The following is a 20,586-nucleotide window of genomic DNA, read 5'->3' as shown; positions in this document are numbered from 1 at the left end:
AAGACACTGCTTTTGAGGATGTGTTACCACAAGCTAGTGTACTGCAAAATTCCCCCGGAACATTTTAATTCTTCTCTTAGATACAGAAAATGGAAAGGTGTTTCAGATAAACACTTGTCAAGATATTGGTGGAAAATGGCAACATCAGGTTTAATAACCCTGGAGCCAATATTTTAAAAAATAAGAGATAGTGCAAGAAAGCAATAATCTCAAATTGTTACCCTTATTCTACCCTTATCTTTTCATCTTCAGACCTGCACTTTTACGTGGGTAACAAACCCTAGTTTGCTTACAACCCCACTCATTAATACCCTTCAAGCCTAATTCTATGTTCCCTCTCCGTGGGGAGACAATTTTTATGGGTCTCCCGTATCTCTTTGTAGTCTTGTGATGTACGGAAGTGACTTCTCCTTGTTCCATACTACTGTTTCAGGAATGCTTGTACAGCAAACACCTTCAGAAGGCAGAGTGTCTCTCTCTAAAGCAAAAGGCAGGCAGGCTTACTGCCCATTAGTAAATATTTGCTTTCCCAACCTCAGGGTTCCATTACACATGCAAGTGACATCTGGACTTCACGTGTCATCCTGAGGGAATCAGGACTCAGGGAACTTGCACAAAAATGACGATGCTCTGAATACTGCTCCTGCTGTGAGTACTAACCTGCCCTTCATTGTTGATCCCAGAGGCTCACGGCTTCTACCAGAACTTGGGAAACTATAGAAAGCTAATTTTTTAGTTTGCAAGCGGGATAAAACCTGAAGACCCTTAACAGTTCTTCACACAGCACAAACTCCAAAATCATCCAGATTTGAAAGCTTAGAGTTAAAAGCCTCATACCAATTAACTGACAAATATTGATTATATTAAAGCCAAGTATTGATAGTGGCATTTGAGATCTTACTAGTTGTAAGTGCATTACATATATATATATTACATTCATGTATGTATGTATACATGCGTATATAGCCTTCATTATTATGTATTGTCTCTCTACATACAGAATATTAGAGGTGCAGAGAAAGCAAATAACTTTCCCCAGTTTACCCGACTAGTACCTAGTGGACCTGAGATTCCAGACCCCCATGCTTGTCGTCTCCACCTGAGCCCTTACCCACACTGCTATATATGTCTGTAGTTGATTTCCTTCTTTTTCCCCTTCATTCTTTGGACACTATCGTTTCTAGGCATGTAGAGAACCAAGTATTTCATGGTCTAACTTCATAGTCCCATAGTGAACTAAGTTCATTGTGCCTATTTTACAATAGGCACACAATTTACTGATGTAATATACTAAATTACTAATATAAGCATTCTGAGCTAATCACTCTAAAGAATCCTCTCTTCCTTAAAAAAGCCAAAATGGAAGCCAGGAGAAGAGATTCATTGTAGCTTGAAGGATCTAGAAAAGATGTCTAGAGAATAAAGCACAAATTTGAGTAAATTAGTGCCACTGAATATTCACAGTGGTATTTGGTCTTCTGTTCCTGTTTTAGTTTGCTAAGGATAATGGCCCCCAGCTCCATCCATGTCTCTGCAAAGGACATGATCTCATTCATTTTTATAGCTGCATAGTATTCCATGGTGTGTATGTACCACATTTCCTTTATCCAGTCTGTCATTAATGGGCATTTAGACTGCACACCTACAACCATCTAACAAACCTGACAAAACAAGCAATGGGGAAAGAATTTCCTGTGTAATAAATGCTAGGAGAACTGCTTGCAATATGTAAAAACGTCAAACTGGGCCCCATTCTTACACGATATATCAATATAAAAATCAACTCAAAATGGATTAAAGACTTAAACATAAAACCAAAACTATTAAAATCCTAGAAGAGAACCTAGGCAATACCATTCAGGACATAGGCAAAGGTAAGTGTTTCATAATGAAGTTGCCAAAAGCAATTGCAACAAAAGCAAACTTTGACAAATGGGATCTAATTAAACTAAAAAGCTTCTGCATAACAAAAGAAACTCTCTACAGAGTAAACAGACAGCCTATAGAATCAGAATAATATAATTTTATATCTTTCTTGCACAACGTATCTCATTCAGAATGCTATTATACAAGATTATTGACTATTCATGACATCCTGCTTTAATTCAAAGGACAGTGGGCTTCTCCATTAGAAATTCTATTTTTTACTTCAAAATTAGCTTTGGAAATATAAGATTACATTCCAATTTCACAATTGGAACATATTTATATGTAAATTTATAAGCTGCATTTTGAATGATTTAAAAAAATCCTAATATAGGGGTGCCATATTTGGCAAATAAAAATATAGACTATACAGTTAATTTAGAATTTCAAATAAACAGTATTTTTATTAGAATAAATAATATGTCCCATGTGAAATTTGGACATACTCATACTGAAAAAGTTATCCATTGTCTATCTGAAATTTATATTCAACTGGTGGTTCTATATTTTACCTGAAAACACTGTGTTACTACGAAGTTACAGAAAGTGGTGAGTTTATCTTTTAGTATAGAAATAGATGTAGATGTAGAGATAGAGGTACTCTTACAGATACATAGATATGAATATAAATTCTATGTGAATTCTTCATTACGTCATAAAATTATAACATTCCCACATATCCGTTCTTTTTCATTAGTAAAAAAGAATAGTGATGCTGAAATTTTATGCAGTTTAAACCACGACCACACTCTCTTGACCTGTAGTTATTATGTATTCTGGGAAGCTGTGCCACAGTACTCTAATTATTTACCATAAAGTTTCTTTTATGTGAATATTCACACTGAATAGTGACACTGAATAATTTCAGAGCAATTTCTTCATAATAAATTATCCTTTTATACAGTCTGAACTTATGTATCTCTTTTTGGAACAAGTAGTATAACCAAGTGTTAAATAAAATTACCCATGTATTTTTAACAATGAGATTTTAATTTGATGATAAAAAGATTATGCTTTACTTAAGCCCCTAATCACAAACAAAGTGCACTGAAGAGCTTATGGGCTTTAAGCCCTGCAGACATCTCTGAACTCAGGAGGCATATAAAGGCCCCTGGACTAGATTGAGTTTCTTCTCTTCCTAGTTTTAAGCACAGTTTTGAAGTCAAAGATTAGGTCACTAAAGACATGCAGTAAGAGATTCCACAAGAATTGATCCAGTAAAGTAGCAGATGTGGATAAAATTTACACGATTTACAGTGAGTAAACAGAAAAAGAAAGGTCTAAGATTTTAAAACAAAAGAAAACAGGGAAGGAGAAATAATACAAAAGGAGAACACATGATTCACTTCAGAAAGACATTTCTGAAATATCTACTTTCATAATCCCAATTGAAAGCATATCTTTCAAAAAAAACTGTATGAAATCGTGGATTATAAGGCTATAGACAGATATGAAAATATATGGCCAAGAGGCAAACAGAAATCTACGGAGAGTCAGATTAAATATGGAATAGTTTGTATTTAATAGAATCAAAAGTTAAATTATAGAAATATAACGTATACCAGAATCAATTGAACAGAACCAATACTGTAAAAAATTGAATCAATAGAGCACATAAAAAGCTTAAGAAACCACCCCATGTTCATGAATAAGAAAGACAAAGAGTTAAACACAATCTGAGAGAAGATATAAAATAGGTATAATTAACATGAAATTGCATGTAATTTGTGTTCCTTGAAAAGAGAAAGAGTGACAAAAAAGCAACATTAAATACATGATATGAAAAGAGAAATTCTGGAATGGAAGGTCTGAATCTGCTAGTGGAAGAGCATTCTGGATTGCAGCAAAATTTCCTTGAAAAAAAATCAAACATGTAGACCCCAGCTGACGGAAGTTTTACACTTAAAGGAAAAGGAAATAATCTTGAATTATTAAAGTGCAAAAATTAGATCAATGACACAGCAAGAAAAATTATGTTGAATGCAGATTTCTTCTTCCTAACATCAGAATTTTTCAGAGTAAATAGAAAAGCATGTGACTTAAAATTCTATATTCAGTAATTTATTCAACAAATATTATTAAAGACCACTTCTGTACTAAACACTGGACTAGGGGTGCTATACTTTTAGGTCTTCATTTATGTTTGGATACAATAGAAGGGTGTATTAGTCTGTTTTCATGCTGCTAATAAAGATTTATAAAGAATAAATTTCTAAAGGGTCATTTATAAAGAATAAGAGGTTTAATAGACTCACAGTTACACATGGCTGGGGAGACCTCACAATCATGGTAGAAGGCAAAGGAGAAGCAAAGTCACATCTTACATGGTGGTAGGGAACAGAGAGCTTGTGCAGGGCAACTCCTTTTTATAAACCATCAGATCTCATGAGACTTATTCACTATCACGGGAACAGTACGGGAAAGACCCAACCCCTTTTTTCAATTACCTCCAACCAGGGTCCCTCCCGCAACAAGTAGGAATTGTGGGAGCTACAATTGACGATGAGATTTGGGTGGGGACACAGCCAAAGCATATCAAAAGGCTTAGAAAGTAGACCTCCTACACCCCTTTATGGGGGAGTTTCCATAGAATGCTCCCAGATAAATCACATTGAGGAACTCCAAAAAAGAGAAGCTGCAAAAGCGATATAACTAGAAAATAATCAACCAGACATGTATCTGTTACACTCTGTTCTCTGGGTAGAGACTGTGGCCTTAGAGAGCTGACCTCGTTTACCATGGCTAATAGGAAAAGCTAGATGCATTCGTCCAGCATACTTTCCTAAGGCTGGAAATGGGAAGGTGCTGAGGAGAAATGATTGTTTTCCTTAAATGGCACGGGGCCCCCTTTGCTAAGGAGTGGAAGGCAGATGCATTGGTGCTATATTGGATCCTGCCACAAGGTTCCAGAAAACAAAATTGGGCTCTCTGCTCCCAGAGGGTAGCACTCTTCTCCTAGATTATCCAATGTCCAGGGTCCCAAGGAGGGGCCCTGGCCTCCTGCAGCACAGTTTCCTTTTGTATTTTCCTGGCATGTTTCCTCTTTCTCCCCTTTCCCAGCCCCATCCTCCACAAACTTCCCATGGATCAAGTGGCAGCGTGTGCCTCACAGTAAGAATGTGCTGCTATAGGACTCACTCTAGAGGGAGCTTTCCAAGTGCACTCTACAGAGAGCCCCTCTGCAGATCCCAGACACAGCCACACCTGCCTGTCATAGCCTCAAACCACAGATACCACCCTCAATGGCACTGGCTAAGTTTTGCCATTGGGCCGAAGGACAAAAGGATTGATGAGTAGCACAGAAAGCCATTTAAACTATTTTTATCTGAATAATTCTTATAGTATGGTTATAAGCCAGAATGCAAACATAATTTTATATGTTGACATATAAGAGTTGTAATCTAAAATAAAAAATATTCATCTAACTTTTCAGATCAGTAACAGCCAGTACTGGTTTAAAATAAATAAGTGTAAAAATTGCCCTGAATTTCATGTGGGTGTCAACAGAGTTTATTGCTGATATTATTAGAAAAAAAATTCCCTTGAATTTTTTTTAAATACGTAAACTTTAGATAAGGTAAAAACAGTGTATTACAATTCTCGGTTGTAAAAATGTAGAACCAAGCTAAATGCACATCAACCAATCAGTGGATAAACAAAATGTATATATACACCATGAAATACTACTCAGCCATAAAATGATATGAAATAATGGCGTTTGCAGCAAGTTGGTTGGAGCTGGAGGCCATTATTCTTATCAGAGTAACTCAGGAATGAAAAACCAAGTACTCTATGTTCTTTCTTACACAAGAGAGTTAAGCTATGAGGATGCAAAGGCGTAAGAAGGATATAATGGACTTTGGAGACTCAGGGGGAAGGGCGGGAGGTGGGTGAAGGATAAAATACTACATACTGGGTACAGTGTACACGGCTCAGGTGACAGGTTCACCAAAATCTCCGAAACCACTGCTGAAGAACTTACCCACATAACCCAAAACCACCTATTTGGTTCTGTACTCCTCAAAACGATTGAAAATAAAAATAATTAAGTAAAAACAGTGTATTCATCTGCTTGGGCTGCCAAAACAAAATACCACAGACTGGATGGCTTAAACCACAGAAATGTACTTTCTCACAGTTCTGAAGGCTGGAAGTACAAGATCGGAGTGCTGACTGGTTTGGTTTCTGATGAGCGCTCTCATTTGGTTTCCAGATGGCTGTTTTCTTGCCTTCTTGATATGTCATCATGACATCTTTTGGAGCATCTGAGGGAGCTGACAAGGGAGGGAGGTGAAGCCAGAAAGGAGCAGGGAAGTGGGTGGAAAGGAACGTGGAGGTGGAGAGAGCATGCAAACAAGCTCCGGCTTCTCTTCCTAAAAGGACACTAATCACATCAGACCAGAGCTCCCTATTTATGATCTCATTGAACCTTAATGACTTCCTTATTCCAAATGCAGCCACGCTGGGGTTAGGGCTTCAGGATATGAATTTTGGAGTGACCCAAACTGACAGTCCATAACAAACAGCATATATCATTTCTATATTACAGATACAGGAAAGGAGTGGTGACAAAGCTCATTCATGATAAAAGGGGTAAGGAAAGACTAAGAAGGCATTAAAAGATGACAGGAGAAAGACTGTCAGTTAAGACTGCCGGAAAAATGGGAAAAGCTTCTCTTTCACAGGCAAGACTCTCAGATTGGATTATTTAATTTCCAAAATAAGCTAGCAACACCATCAAAACAAAGCAATCGACAAACGTTAAAATTAAATACTCATAAGCTATGTCAAGCAATAATCAAAAGGCAAGGATTACAGTATAATGATGTAGAATTCAAACTTAGAAAGACATTCATAATAGTTCATTAGGAATATATAACAGACAAACATCCCTTCAAAAACGCGTATCATAGAAATATACAACGCAAAAACTGATTTTTAAAAAAGAAATTGATAGGCATGAAAGGGAACCTTGTGCACAATCACTTGCATTTTAAACAAACAAAATATAGAAAATCTATTAAAATGCATTCAGCATGTGTTATATACCACATGAACAGAATGATAAAATTTTTACTAGCAACACTCAAGAGAAACAAATGAAAATGTGTTTGAATTAATAAGAGAGCTCACTAGGATATATGGATTACAAAATATGCAAAAATCAACTGCTTTCCTTTATACGAGAGACAATCATTAGGAAAACACGATGATAAATATCCTTTTCCCAAAAACTACTAAAAAATGTTGACAAGAAAATAAACTTTAAAGTAGATGTGCATAACTACATGAAGAAAACTACATTTCCATATAGAATGTCCTAAGCAATGGCTTAAATGTAAAATTCTTAAACAGCAAGAAATATGACAAAACTGTCAATTTATCCAAATTATAAATTATATGTCTTTTATGGAATTTCCTTAGTTTCCTAGACCTGCCATAAGGAAGTGCCACAGACTGGGAGGCTTAAACGGCCGACTATTTTCTCACAGTTCTGAGGGCTGGAGGTCCAAGGCCAAGATGTCAGCAGGGTTGGTTTCTCCTGGGATCTCTTTCTTTGACTTGCAGGTGGCCACCTTCTTCCTGCATCTTCATGTGGTGTTTCTTCTGTGCTCTTGCACCTCTGGTGGCTCTTTTTTGTGTGTCCTCATTTTCTTTTTCTACAAGGATACAACTCCAGTTGGGTTAGGGCCCACCCTCAAAGCCTCGTTTTAACTTAATCTCCTCTTTAAAAGCCCCCTCTCCAAATTATCACATTCTAAGGTTAGGATTTCAACACATGAATTTTGCAGGGGAGAACAGATGATAAAAATCAGCCCATAACAAGAATGTAGCAGGGACTTCCTAAAAAATTACCAGTTGTGTTTCGTTGCCTGCCTTCTTCATAGCTGATTTGGATTCTGCTTCAGTGAGTTAGGGGCAGAAGAGATGTGCTCCATTTCAGGCCTGGCCATAAAACACATTTTTTTTTTTGCTTTTTTTTTTTTTGCCTTGAGACAGAGTCTCGCTTTGTTGCCCAGGCTGGAGTGCAGCAGTGGCGCAGTCTCAGCTCACTGCAACCTCCACCTGCTGGGTTCAAGCCACCCTCCTGCTGAGTAGCTGGGATTACAGGCACAGACAGACCATCACACCCAGCTAGTTTTTGTAGTTTTAGTGGAAACAGGGCCTCACCATGTTGGCCAGGCTGGTCGCAAACTCCTGACTTCAAGTGATCTGCCCACCTCAGCCTCCTAAAGTGCTGGGATTACAGGCATGATCCATGGTACTCGGCCCATAAAACACACTCTCAACCATCCCAGTTCGACCTGCTTTCACAGAGACTTTGAAGAACTTCTATTTACATGGCAGCGCATAAAAAGAGGGTGCCTGGATTTCTGAGTTACCCTAGAAGGCCACACACACACACACACACACTTGCATTAGGTTGTAACAGAAGTAATAAACAACTGAAACAACTATTTTTGTTTGGTCATTAATTTTTTCTTTTGTACTGCAGCAAGCATACATTAGACTAATAGAAAATACACGGAATACACACAATACCACATGTTCTTAAACATTCCCCCCATTCAAGAGTTTTAAAACTCTTCATAATTATTAGTTGTACCTTCCGTTAAGCATTTATATATTTCATTAAAGAGGGATGGTCATCTAATAGTAGTGGAAATATTAAACTCAATCAACATCACTTTTTTGTGGGAAAACCTACTTTACTTGATAATCAAAGTTATCACAGAAGAAATAACCCCTTTGAGGAACTTTGAATGTGGTATGCTCTACAGAATCTCCAAAGATGCACGGACAAGGCCCTATATAGGGAGGAAATCCCTTGAACAATGCCCAAGGAATGAAGTAGTATCAAAATAAGTTAGTGCCTAAGATGCAGCAGCTACCTGTGCACAAACATGAAGATCTATTGACAAGAAAATCATGACCAGGTACAAAATCATCACCTTGTAAAACTCTAGGGCACCATAGGTAGGGAAGATGTTTAATAGTGTTACAACGGACAGATGGAAGAGTTGATTATTCTGCCAACTTCTGCTGTAATCCAACCTAAAATGACCCTCCAGCTGAGAGGCTAGGGGCTTTAAACCTTTATTAGTGCTTTCAAATGTAGACGTCAAGGCAGAGTCATCACAGCAGATACAGTCACGTAGCAAAGCCACCGTACCTCTCTCATCTGGAAGCTCTCTCCCAAAAATAACTGTGAGAGAATTTACAGTGCCCATTAATGAAAAGCACCTCTTATAATTAGTTTTGATGACAATTTTAATTGAAATTTAGCCCTTGAATGCATGCATACAGAAAGAATGGGACATCTTTGAAAGAAGTGATGAAACTCTTATAAAGCATCCAAGACCCTTACAAAACAGATTGGTACAAGTAAAGAACAGTGCAGTAGGCAAAGAAAGAGCCAAAAATATGAATTAAAAAATGAAAAGGAAACTTTGAATACGATGTACTCTATGGAATCCTGCTCAAAATAGGAAGCATTTTAGGACAGCTAAAAATTTTTATGACTGCATTAAGAAGGCTGTAATAGGCCAGGCTCAAGTGGCTCATGCCTGTAATCCCAGCACTTTGGGAGGCCAAGACAGGTGGATCATCTGAGACCAGGAGTTCAACACCAGCCTGGCTAGCATGGTGAAACCCCGTCTGTACTAAAAATACAAAAAATTAGCCAGGCGTGTTGGCAGGCACCTGTAATCCAGCTGCTAGGGAGGCTGAGGCAGGAGAATCACTTGAACCTGGGAGGTGGAGCTTGCAATGGGTTAAGATTGCACCACTGCACCCCAGCCTAGATGACAGAGCAAGACTCTGTCTCGGGAAAAAAAAAGTCTGTAATAGAAGTGATGTTCAACATGCATGCATATACACACGTGCACATACACCTACTACACAAGGTAACTATACTCTAAAGGGATGGGGCTTCATCCCATTAGTGTAGGTTCAAATATTCCCAATGTTTCTTTTCCAAACTGTCACACCTAAGGAATGTTTTAGCTCATGGCAGCACTGGCTGCTTTCACAACTCCACACATATTTAAAATTTTGGCAGCTAGAAAATATTTTTAAAAAATGCCATTCTAGTCCTGCCTATCCAAAAGATAAATATTGTGCTATTTGAAATTACCATATAGATATAAGTTGCAGGTTGTTTTCACAATGTTTTGGCATTTATGGGGAAAAGGTTTATGTCCTTGTTTTCCTTTAAAAATTCATCATTTAACATGGGACAAAGATGCCTGAAATAAATGACATTGGAAACCGCCAAAAGACTCCAGATCATTCATCCTGGACAAAAATTTTAAAACTTCCAATAATATTAAAATGTGCTTTTAATGATGAGACATGCCATTCTTACCTTGTTTTATGTCATTTCTATCATTCTGAACAAAAATTTAATTTCAATTTAATTTCAACTTATCAAAGTCAAGATTTAAAAAATGGCCTGGGCCGAGCGCTATGGCTTACGCCTGTAATCCCAGCACTTTGGGAGGCTGAGGCGGGCAGACCACCTAAGGTCAGGAGTTTGAGACCAGCCTACCCAATATAGTGAAACCGTGTCTCTACTAAAAATTAGATAGGCGTTGGGGCAGGCCCCTGTAATCTCAGCTACTTGGGAGGTTGAGGCAGGAGAATTGCTTGAACCTGGGAGGCAGATGTTGCAGTGAGCTGAGATTGCACCACTGTACTCCAGCCTGGGCGACAGTGCCAGACTCCACCTCAAAAAAAAAAAAAAAAAAAAAAAAAAAAAAAAAACAGCCTGTGCATCCCAGGGGGCAGACGGGTTTGGCATGGCTGAAGAATCAGCAGGCAGAGCCCTCAGGCCATGGGTAGAGAGGAGGCTTAACAGCTGAGGCAAGGCTCTGATGTTTGCTGTGATAAGGGCTGTCATTCTGAATGTCCCCAGGTCAAACCATGGCCTCATGCTGAAAACCTATGTAGAGGAAACTGAAATGAAGAGTAATTAGGAAAAATATCAAAACAATCATGGGTCTACACTCTCAGAAAAAAAGCTGAAAGTGCAACACAGCATTGCCCCTATGAAAAGAAGTAAAAATTAAAAGTTGCTGGAATCCCTAAAACACTTTAAGCCTTGGGAGAAATGTGACTGTGGTGTGAGTCGTGTAGCACATCATGGTAACTCCTGCTTCTTCGATTACAGCAGAACTCATCCTCATCATTCTTATTCTGTCCCGAGGAGCTGGTACCACAGGTGTACACCAGCATGCCCAGCTAATTTTTGCGTTTTTTGTAGAGACAGGGTCTCATCATGTTGCCTAGACTCAGACTTGGCCTCAAGTGATCCTCCCACCTCAGTCTCCCAAAGTGCCGGTATTACAGTCATGCCTCACCACATCCAATCTCGAATCATGTTTTCAAAATGTAATCCATCTAAACGGGTATATTAGTCTGTTCTCACACGGCTATAAAGGACTGCCAGAGACTGGGTAATTTATAAAGGAAAGAGGCTTAATTGACTTATAGCTCCCCATGGCCAGGATGGCCTCAGGAAACTTACAATCACAGCAGAAGGGGAAGTAAACACATTCTCCTGCACATGATGACAGGAAGGAGAAGTGCCAAGCAAACCCGGGAAAACCCCTTGTAAAACCACCAGATCTCATGAGAACTCCCTCACTATCACGAGAACAGCATGGGGGAAATAGCCCCATGATTAAATTACCTCCCACCAGGTCCCTCCCACATCATGTGGGGATTATGCAAACTACAATTCAAGATGAGATTTGGGTGGGGACACAGCCAAACCATATCAACAGGTGAGAAGGAACTGCCAAATTCTTAAAAAGAAAAGTGGTAAGGATGAACTACACTGTATGTGTAAGCTTTGCCTCAAATGATATCTTCTCCATCCCTGTTCCCTGCTAAGATATGCCGTTCCTGTGACATAGCAAGGAGCCAGGCAACGGCTGGACAGATGCCTCTGTCAATTGGGACTGGTCAGGGTGCCCCAGGACCACTCATGTTCATTGGCCAAAGCAAGTCACGTTGCTAATTCCAGTCAATGAGAGCAGAAAATTATGTGCCCTTTAAATGAAAAGGGGGTGTGAAAACAGTGAAACCTATCGCAATTATCACACAATCTATAAAATCTATACAAAGCAGGTATTAATAAAACGTGTTGCTTACCAGACAGTAAAGCAGTGCCTAAAATAAGCAATGTGACACTGACAATCAATAGACAGATCAATGAAACATGGCAGAAAAATGCAAAAATAGGTTCATGTACATAGAAAATCTTAGTAAACAATAAAGATGACATTTTGAAAACACTGGAGAAAACTGTAATATGATGTTAGGATAACTAGACAGACATGTTGGAAAAAATGAGTATTGACTGCACTACTGACATCTAAGAAATACTTGCTGGGACAAATTTTTAAACTTGGGAGATGAGATTAAAAATATTAAAAGGGAGGAACAATTTTTTAAATAATCAAGAAGCAAGCAAGAACTCATAAGCAAGATGACATTTCTGAATAGGCATAAAATCCAAATGTTATAAAAGTGAAGACTAACAAATTTGACTACAAAAATAAATATGTAATTTCTACATAGCTAAAAAAAAAAGAACTCAAGGTGAAAAGAAACAAATTCGGAGAAGTATTTGCAATATTGCCAGACTGGAAATCTTAGTCTTTTTAATATATAAAGATCTAAGAATTAATAAGAAATAATTCAAACAAGATAAAAAGTTAAGTTGAACGGACATTTTACAGAGAAGAAAATATGAGGAAATATTAATAGTTCTCAAAAGATAATTCTCAACAGTAATGCACAGTAATAATTTCAATGAGGCATGTTTCTTCTTTCAGACTGAGGAATCTCAAATTTATGACAATATTTTGTACTGATAGAAGTGTGAGTTAATCAGTACTCTCATATATTGCTGGAGGGAGGGTAAGTTCAATCTGTAGAGTTTTGGGCATTATCTACCAACATTTAAAATTCAAAATATTCTTTCACTAAGAATTCTACTTTCAGGTATAGTTTATAGATATACCTACACATATATAAAATAATGCACGCTCAAGGATAGAAACTGTATTCCCTCTGCCACCATTTGAACGGAAGGAACAGAATCAGATTCTAATTCTTGTTCACAGTATGCTTTCATCATCCATAAATGGCCCTTTTAATTAGCTCTCCCTCATAATGTAGTACTTTCAAATACACCACCTAAAATAAATGCCACAACAATGAAGATAACATATTCCAGCTTCTTTCCATCTTCTCTCCTTCCCTCACCCAGTTTAACCACCAACTTGAAGCCACATCCATAATATTCTTTCTTATTGTTTTATGGAGGTTAATTGCATCTATATATAGTCCCAAGAAGTATATATGTTAAAGTTGGTTATTATTTTAAAAATCTGTGTTTAATCTTATAGAATTTACTTTTTCATTTAATATTTTTGCTAAAACCATCCACATTGCTCTGTACCACTTGTAATTCAATCATTTGAGGTACCATTGTGAAATCTGCCAGTTTATTCCTGCATTCTTCCATGGATGGGCAGTTGGGTTGTTTCCTGGTCTTTACTTTTGTGAACAGCATTCACATGCGTGAACATTTTCCTTCATGTCTCCTGTTGAACACGTACATGACTTTTTTTTTTTTTTTTGGATACATCCAGGACTGCAATTGCTAGGTCATAAGATAAATACTAAGATTTAAGACACAGCCAATCTGCTTTCCAAAGATGTACCATTTGAGATCATCACCAGAAACGTCTGAGAGATTCTGTGGGTCTATCTACTAAAAACTTGATAGTATCTGATATGGTTTGGCTGTGTCCCCACCCAAAATCTCATCTTGAATTGCAGTTCCCATAATCCCCACCTGTCATGAAAGGGATCTGGTGGGAGGTAACTGAATCATGGGAGTGGTCATCTCCATGCTGTTCTCCTGATAGTTCTCATGAGATATGGTTTTATAAGTGACATTTCCCCCTTTTGCTTGGCACTACTACTTCCTGCCGCCAAGTGAAGATGGACATGTTTGCTTCCCTTTCCACCATGATTGTAAGTTTCCTGAGGCCTCATCAGCCATGCTGAACTGTGAGTCAATGAACTCTCTTTCCTATATATATTACCCAGTTTCAGGTATGTCTGTAACAGCAGTGTGAGAACACACTAGTACAGTGTCAAATTTTTAATTGTTACAAATCAAAAGCATGTAAAACTGTCTCACTGAGGTGTCCAACAGTATTTTTCTCAGTAATGATGTGAACAATCTCATTTTATGTTCTATTGGCAAAGTATGTTTCCTGTTCTGTTAAATGCCTGCTTACTTTTGGAAACTATTTTCCAATGAGTAACTTTTCTCATTATTTTATAAATGTTCTAGGTATACATTTTGTAAATGTTCTACATACACACTAGATACTAAGTTGTGTGTGAAAGTCTAATGAATTGTTTCACTTCTTTTCATATATCTGTTGGTATACAAGGGATCTAAAATTTTTTTGAGACAGGCTTGCTCTGTCACACAGGCTGGAGTGCAGTGGCGCAATCTTGGCTCACTGGAAGCTCTGCCTCCTGGGTTCACACCATTCTCCCGCCTCAGCCTCCCGAGTAGCTGGGACTACAGGCACCCGCCACCATGCCCAGCTAATTTTTTGTATTTTTAGTAGAGACGGGGTTTCACCATGTTAGCCAGGATGGTCTCCATCTCCTGACCTCGTGATCCATGGGATCTAAATTTTAATAGCCATATTTAGCTATTTTTTCATTCGTACACAAAGTTTTTTGCATGCTATTTAAGACAACTTTCCTTACTCAAAGGTACAAGATAATTATACTTTATTTTAAAAAGTAGCTATGTTTTTTTCATGTAATTCTTTAACTGCTGCTGCAGTTAAGTGGAGTATACTGCATAAGATGATGATCTATTTTCTTCATAATGATAGCTGTTTTCCCAGTTCCATAGATCCTGCCATCTCTTCTGACTGCTCTGCTGTATTACATCCATGGGTCTTTCATGAGCACCTCTGTTCTGTTCCATTGATCAACTGCATAACCCTGAGCCAACATCACACTTTCATAATTAATTTTATAATAAAGTCTATTAGGGCAAGTTTCTTTCTTTTCTGCTTTTTATCTTCAGAAATGCCCTACCCATTCTTGTCCATTTCTTTTTCCTGTAAGTTTAGAATTACATCACTCAGTTCCATGACAAAAAAATCCCATAAACATTTTGATTGGATTTGCATTGCCTTCATACATCAACTTGGGAAGAACTGGAATCTTTGTAACACTCAGGCCTATTACAGGGTCATGTGACAAAGAGTATCAACTATCTATAAAGAATTACTACAAATCAATTCATATATATTTCTTTAGATCTCTGTAACATTTTACTACTTTCATTGTAGAGGTCTTGATTATCAACTGTTTAGTTTTATTTCCATATACATAATATCCTTTGATGTTATTATAAACAGTTTCTCCTTGATTTGATAATCTAAATGTCTGCTGTACTTATAACCAATTTTCCATTGATTTTGTGGGATATTTCTATACAAATAACCAGAATGGGGAACCTGTGAGGAATGGCTGTAACGTTGTGAGAGGAAATTTCTTCAGAGAAGAAAATGCTAGGGAGGAACTCAGATGTTGGCCTTCACCAGGTGACACTCCCCGAAGCTCGGGGTATGATAAGTACCTTGGTCCGAAAAGTGCGTGGGGACTTGGGTATCAACTACAACCTGCACCAGATAGTCGTCCAGGGTTACTATCCAGGTTACCAAAAAATAAGCAATACTGCATTCCAGGAGCAATTCCACAGGACTGACACCATCAAAGACTTAAAGGATGCAGGATTGGGATCCCCTCTCAGATCCCAATTCAATGTGCTGTTCTGACTCCTGCAAAAATCAGTTGGATTGTGGTGAATGATGGTTGACAGCAAAAAACATAACCAAGTATAGTTCAGAGCTATTTGCATTTTGCCATTACTTTCAAGGGAAAAAACCGAAATTACTTTTGTACCTACCTAATACTACTGTGCCTGATGTGGCACCACCACCAGAAGAGACCAACACACGCTGTGGGTCCTCATGTGCAACTTGAGGTAAGCACATTCCTCTCAACAGGAAGAAAAAAAGGAGTCCATCTTCACATAGCCGATGACATATTCACTCTTTTGCACTCTGTGCCCACTCTGTTCTAATTAGGTCACAGAGGTCCTATTTATCGTAATACTTTTCTGAACATCTGTCTTGGTTCATTTGGCATTCCTATAAAGGAATTACTGAGGCTGGGTAATTTATAAAGAAAGGAGGTTTATTTGGCTCACAGCTCTGAAGGCTGTACAATCAGCACTGCTTCTAGTGAGGCCTCAGGAAGCTTCAGTTCAGGGCAGAAATGGAAGGAGAACAAGCATCACGTGGCCATGGAAAGAGGAAGGAAAGGAGAGAGATGGAGGAGGAAGGTTCCAGCTTTTTTTTTCATAGTCAGACTTCATGGGAACCAACAGAGTGCGAACTCACTCATTACTGCCATGACAGCACCAAGCCATTCAGGAGAGATCTGCTCTCATGACCCAAACATCTGCCACCAGGCCCCAGCTTCAACACTGGACATCACATTTCAACATGGGATTTGGAGGAGACAAATATACAAATTATATCAATGTCACTTGGATCCAATACTGATTAAACCATTATGCCTGGACCTAGAGTATGGTGAGTGGTAACTACCCTCAGGCCAGAAGATGTCATTAAGATTCAGGTACTAAATTTATTGATAAGTTCTAAGAGTTCAGTGGCTCAAGGCATACCTGAATATCCTTTCTAAGATACCAGTTGTTCCACCTCCCAAATCTTATCCTTAAAAAAAGGAATCCCATGTGGTAGATCTCTCTGATGTTTTATTGTTTTGTTTTTAGTATACTTTACTTTTTAGATCAGTTTTAGATTTGGATAAAAATTACACAAAATGTAAAGAGAGTTCCCGTACACCCCCTCTCTCTGACACACCATTTTCTGTTATTAGGGCCTTGTGTTAGTGTTATACATTCATTACAATTGATGAACCAATATTGATATATTATTAATGACTAAGCTCAAAATTAACATTAAGATTCACTTTGTATTGCATATTCTGTGGGTTTTGACAAATGTGGAATAACATCCATTCACCATCACAGTATCACAGAGTCGATTTTCACTGCCCTAAAAACCCTCTGCTCTTTTTAGTCCTTCCTCCCCCTGAGCTCCAGGCAAAAACTGATCTTCTGTCTCTATAGTTTACATTTTTTCGGAATGTCACATAGTTGAAGTCATACAATTTGTTGCCTTTTCAGAATGGGTTTCACTTAGTAATATTCATTTAAGGTTTTTCCATGTCTATTCATGATTCGATACCTCATTTATATTTCTTGCTGAGTAATATTTTGTTACATGGATGTATATTCAGAAGTGTCCTAGACATTCTTGATTATTCTTTCATCCACCCGAATTGTGAAATCACCTTAAGATCCATGAAGAAATACTCAGAGATGTTTATGGATTTGCATTGCAGCTATAAACAAACTTGGAAAACATTTAAGGACATCTTGGTTGTTTCCCATTTTGAGATAATTACGAATAAAGTTGCTAAGACCATTTTGTGCAGGTTTTTGTGTAGATGTAAGTTGTCAGCTCATTGGGGTAAATACTTTGGAGCATGGTTGTCTCTCTGGGTCCTGCAGGCAGCATACATGGCAGTTAGAAGTGCCACTCTGAGCCATTTACTGGGTAACTAGTAAACAAGAGAGATTTTCAGCCGGTCGAGACTTCAGGGCAAGCCATGTGGCCACATAGCCCTGTGAGTCAGTGATCAGGATGAACTCGACGTCTCTGGAAAATCGCTACAGGAAAGTGGTCACATATTCCCCTGACCAGCAGACTATGAGATACCAGGTGACCATGTATTTGGAGCTGTCCATTAAAAGGCTGGTATTACCAGTGCCACTGGGTTGTTGGTTCTTGTGGGCCCATCAGCAATCCACTGTCAAAGATGGCACATGGTAGACAGAGTCTGTGCAGGTCCAGAAGGTATAAACTAAATACATATGGTCTACTCCCTCATAATCCACCTCTACTGCACTGACACCTTCCTCAACTCCCAAGATCCAGGGGCTTTTTGTGACCAGTTGATGAAAGAGGAAAGAATGTGTGCCTAATTCGGAGATGGGTCAGCACTGTGATCACCAGAAAATGAGAAGCTGCTGCAGGGGGGACAGATTGGGAAGAAGTCTAAATGGCAGCAGCGGAAGAAGAGATCTGTGGGAGATCTGGGGCAGTGCAGTTGCATCTCCCCTTCCCTTGGAGAGCGAACTCTCCATGTGGCACACACTCCAGGGCAGAAGTTATTGGCTTGACTTGTTGGTCAGGAGCAGGGCAGGAGATCATTAAGAAGAATGAAGACAAGGACATCTGGGTAGAGGTTACTGAACTCGGGATGGGCACACAGTGGGTGGATCAAATAGGAAGGGGAAAGACAAGGATATCTTGGAGTTTACTGAACCTGGGATGGGTACACAGTAGGTGGATCTGCATCTCCTGCTCATAGTCACCCCCAGGCTTTCTGAACAGACTGAACAGCTATGTGGGAGGATGACTACTCTCACAGGTGTTGGTCTCTCTTCTAAGTCCTCACTGTGCTGGGGCAGCAAGCCCATGAACTTAGTCACTATTAATGGCAGATATAGAGGCTATATATGAGCCCAAGAAATGGGCTCCTTTTCACAAAGGCTGGTATAGCAACTAACACTGCCGCATTTCTAATCCAGCAGCAGCTAAGATAGACACTGAGTCTTAAAAGTGCCACCATCCTTTGAGGCTCCCATGTGACACAGGATGCTGGCAGGTAGATCATACTACACCTTCTTTGCCCTGGAGGAGGTAGTGAATTTACTCTAACTGGAATCAATCTGTGTAGTGCGATCGGTTCCCCACCAGGTTACTAAAGGGTGTATATCCACTGCCTGAACCTTAAAGGCCAGGCCATGGTCAAAGGCCATAGGACCCAGCCGAGGAGCAGGTGTCCCAGAGAACCCAAATATCCCACAGAGTATTTGAAAACCTGCCAGAGATAATCACACATACCCCCCACCCCACACACACACACACACACAAGCACACACACGGCAAAGAGTCAGAAAATTAGTTTTAAAGCAGCTTAGGGATAGGACTCAGAGCAGATCTCCAAACCTGTCCAGGAGTGTCTCTTATGTAAGTCCTAATAAACTCATCTACTCCCCAAGCTGGACTTGTCCAAGTCACTGTTTCACCTCTCAACTCCTTCCCAGTTTGGCAGAAGGTTTTTCTATGATTCCAGGATTTTCTCATTGCAGCCTGTACCCTAGAAATGTACATGGCCTTCATGTTCACATGCTGTAACTGGCACCATCGAACAACTACATAATGCTTATACCTTAGCACTGTACCCAAAATAATACTGTCTCAGACCAAGCAATTCATTTTACAGTAAAACAATAGAGGCATAATCATAACCGACTCTATGTTGTAGCCTAATGACTTGATAAAGGCTAGAATAAGATATCATCTTAGGAGACAAGGTGATATCTTATTATTACCTTGTGCTCCCAGTAGCTAGAACAGATGAGCTCAGAAAGAAGTGGAAGCAAAATCAGCCCTTTTTGCCATCATCCCCAGGGGCTCACTTGCAGAATTCATGCTTCCTGCTCCTCAAACATAGGCTCTTCCAGATTTGAGCTCCTGGGAGGCAGGTGGGTATGCAGGAAAATGTTCCAGGGACTCTGAAACTCTGACTGCTACCTGGTCACTTTGGTCTTGTCATGCAGCTGGGCCCAAAGGCAAAGAAGGGATGTGCTTTCCTGGCAGAGGGAATCTGGCCTATACATGAAGGTGGAAAGGGTGGCTGCTACATAACAGAGGCCGGGGTGATGACCTGCAGAACCAGCCAAGGTTGCTTACTTGGTGTTTGTCTGCCCGGGGGAGCAGTGAAGGAGGATTTGCAGCACATCTCGCTTAACAAGTTACACCGACTCCTCAGGGATAAAGGTCTGGGTCATGCCACCAGCCAAACAGTCTCTATAAGTCAAATATGGAGAGACGGGGAACCCTACCACAGGTGTTGACTTTTTTTTTTTTTTTTTGAGACAGAGTCTCGCTCTGTCGCCCAGGCTGGAGTGCAGTGGCGCAATCTCGGCTCACTGCAAGCTCCGCCTCCCAGGTTCACGCCATTTCCTGCCTCAGCCTCTCCGAGTAGCTGGGACTACAGGCACCTGCCACCATGCTTGGCTAATTTTTTGTATTTTTAGTAGAGATGGGGTTTCAGTGTGTTAGCCAGGATCGTCTCGATCTCCTGACCTTGTGATCCACCCGCCTCGGCCTCCTGAAGTGCTCACACTACTCCTTCTTTCATTACTCACCTTGCCTTCATTGTATTCTGAGATTGTCTTTGACAAAGTAGACTGTCAGGGAGATTCCATTTGTACCCCCCATTAGGGTTGAACCAAGGGCTTTCTGTTCTTATAAATTTGAGGCCCAATTTGTAGCATAAGAACTGGGCCAAGAAGATCTGGGACACAGAGGGTGGACACCACAGGACACTAATTCTCTGTTTCAGGTCCTCTCTACTTCACCTACCTTTTGTTCC

This window comes from Symphalangus syndactylus, chromosome 1, assembly GCF_028878055.3.
Source record: "Symphalangus syndactylus isolate Jambi chromosome 1, NHGRI_mSymSyn1-v2.1_pri, whole genome shotgun sequence".
NCBI classification, from domain to species: domain Eukaryota; kingdom Metazoa; phylum Chordata; class Mammalia; order Primates; family Hylobatidae; genus Symphalangus; species Symphalangus syndactylus.
The sequence above is the reverse complement of the archived record's forward strand: the minus strand, read 5'-3'. Positions refer to the sequence as shown.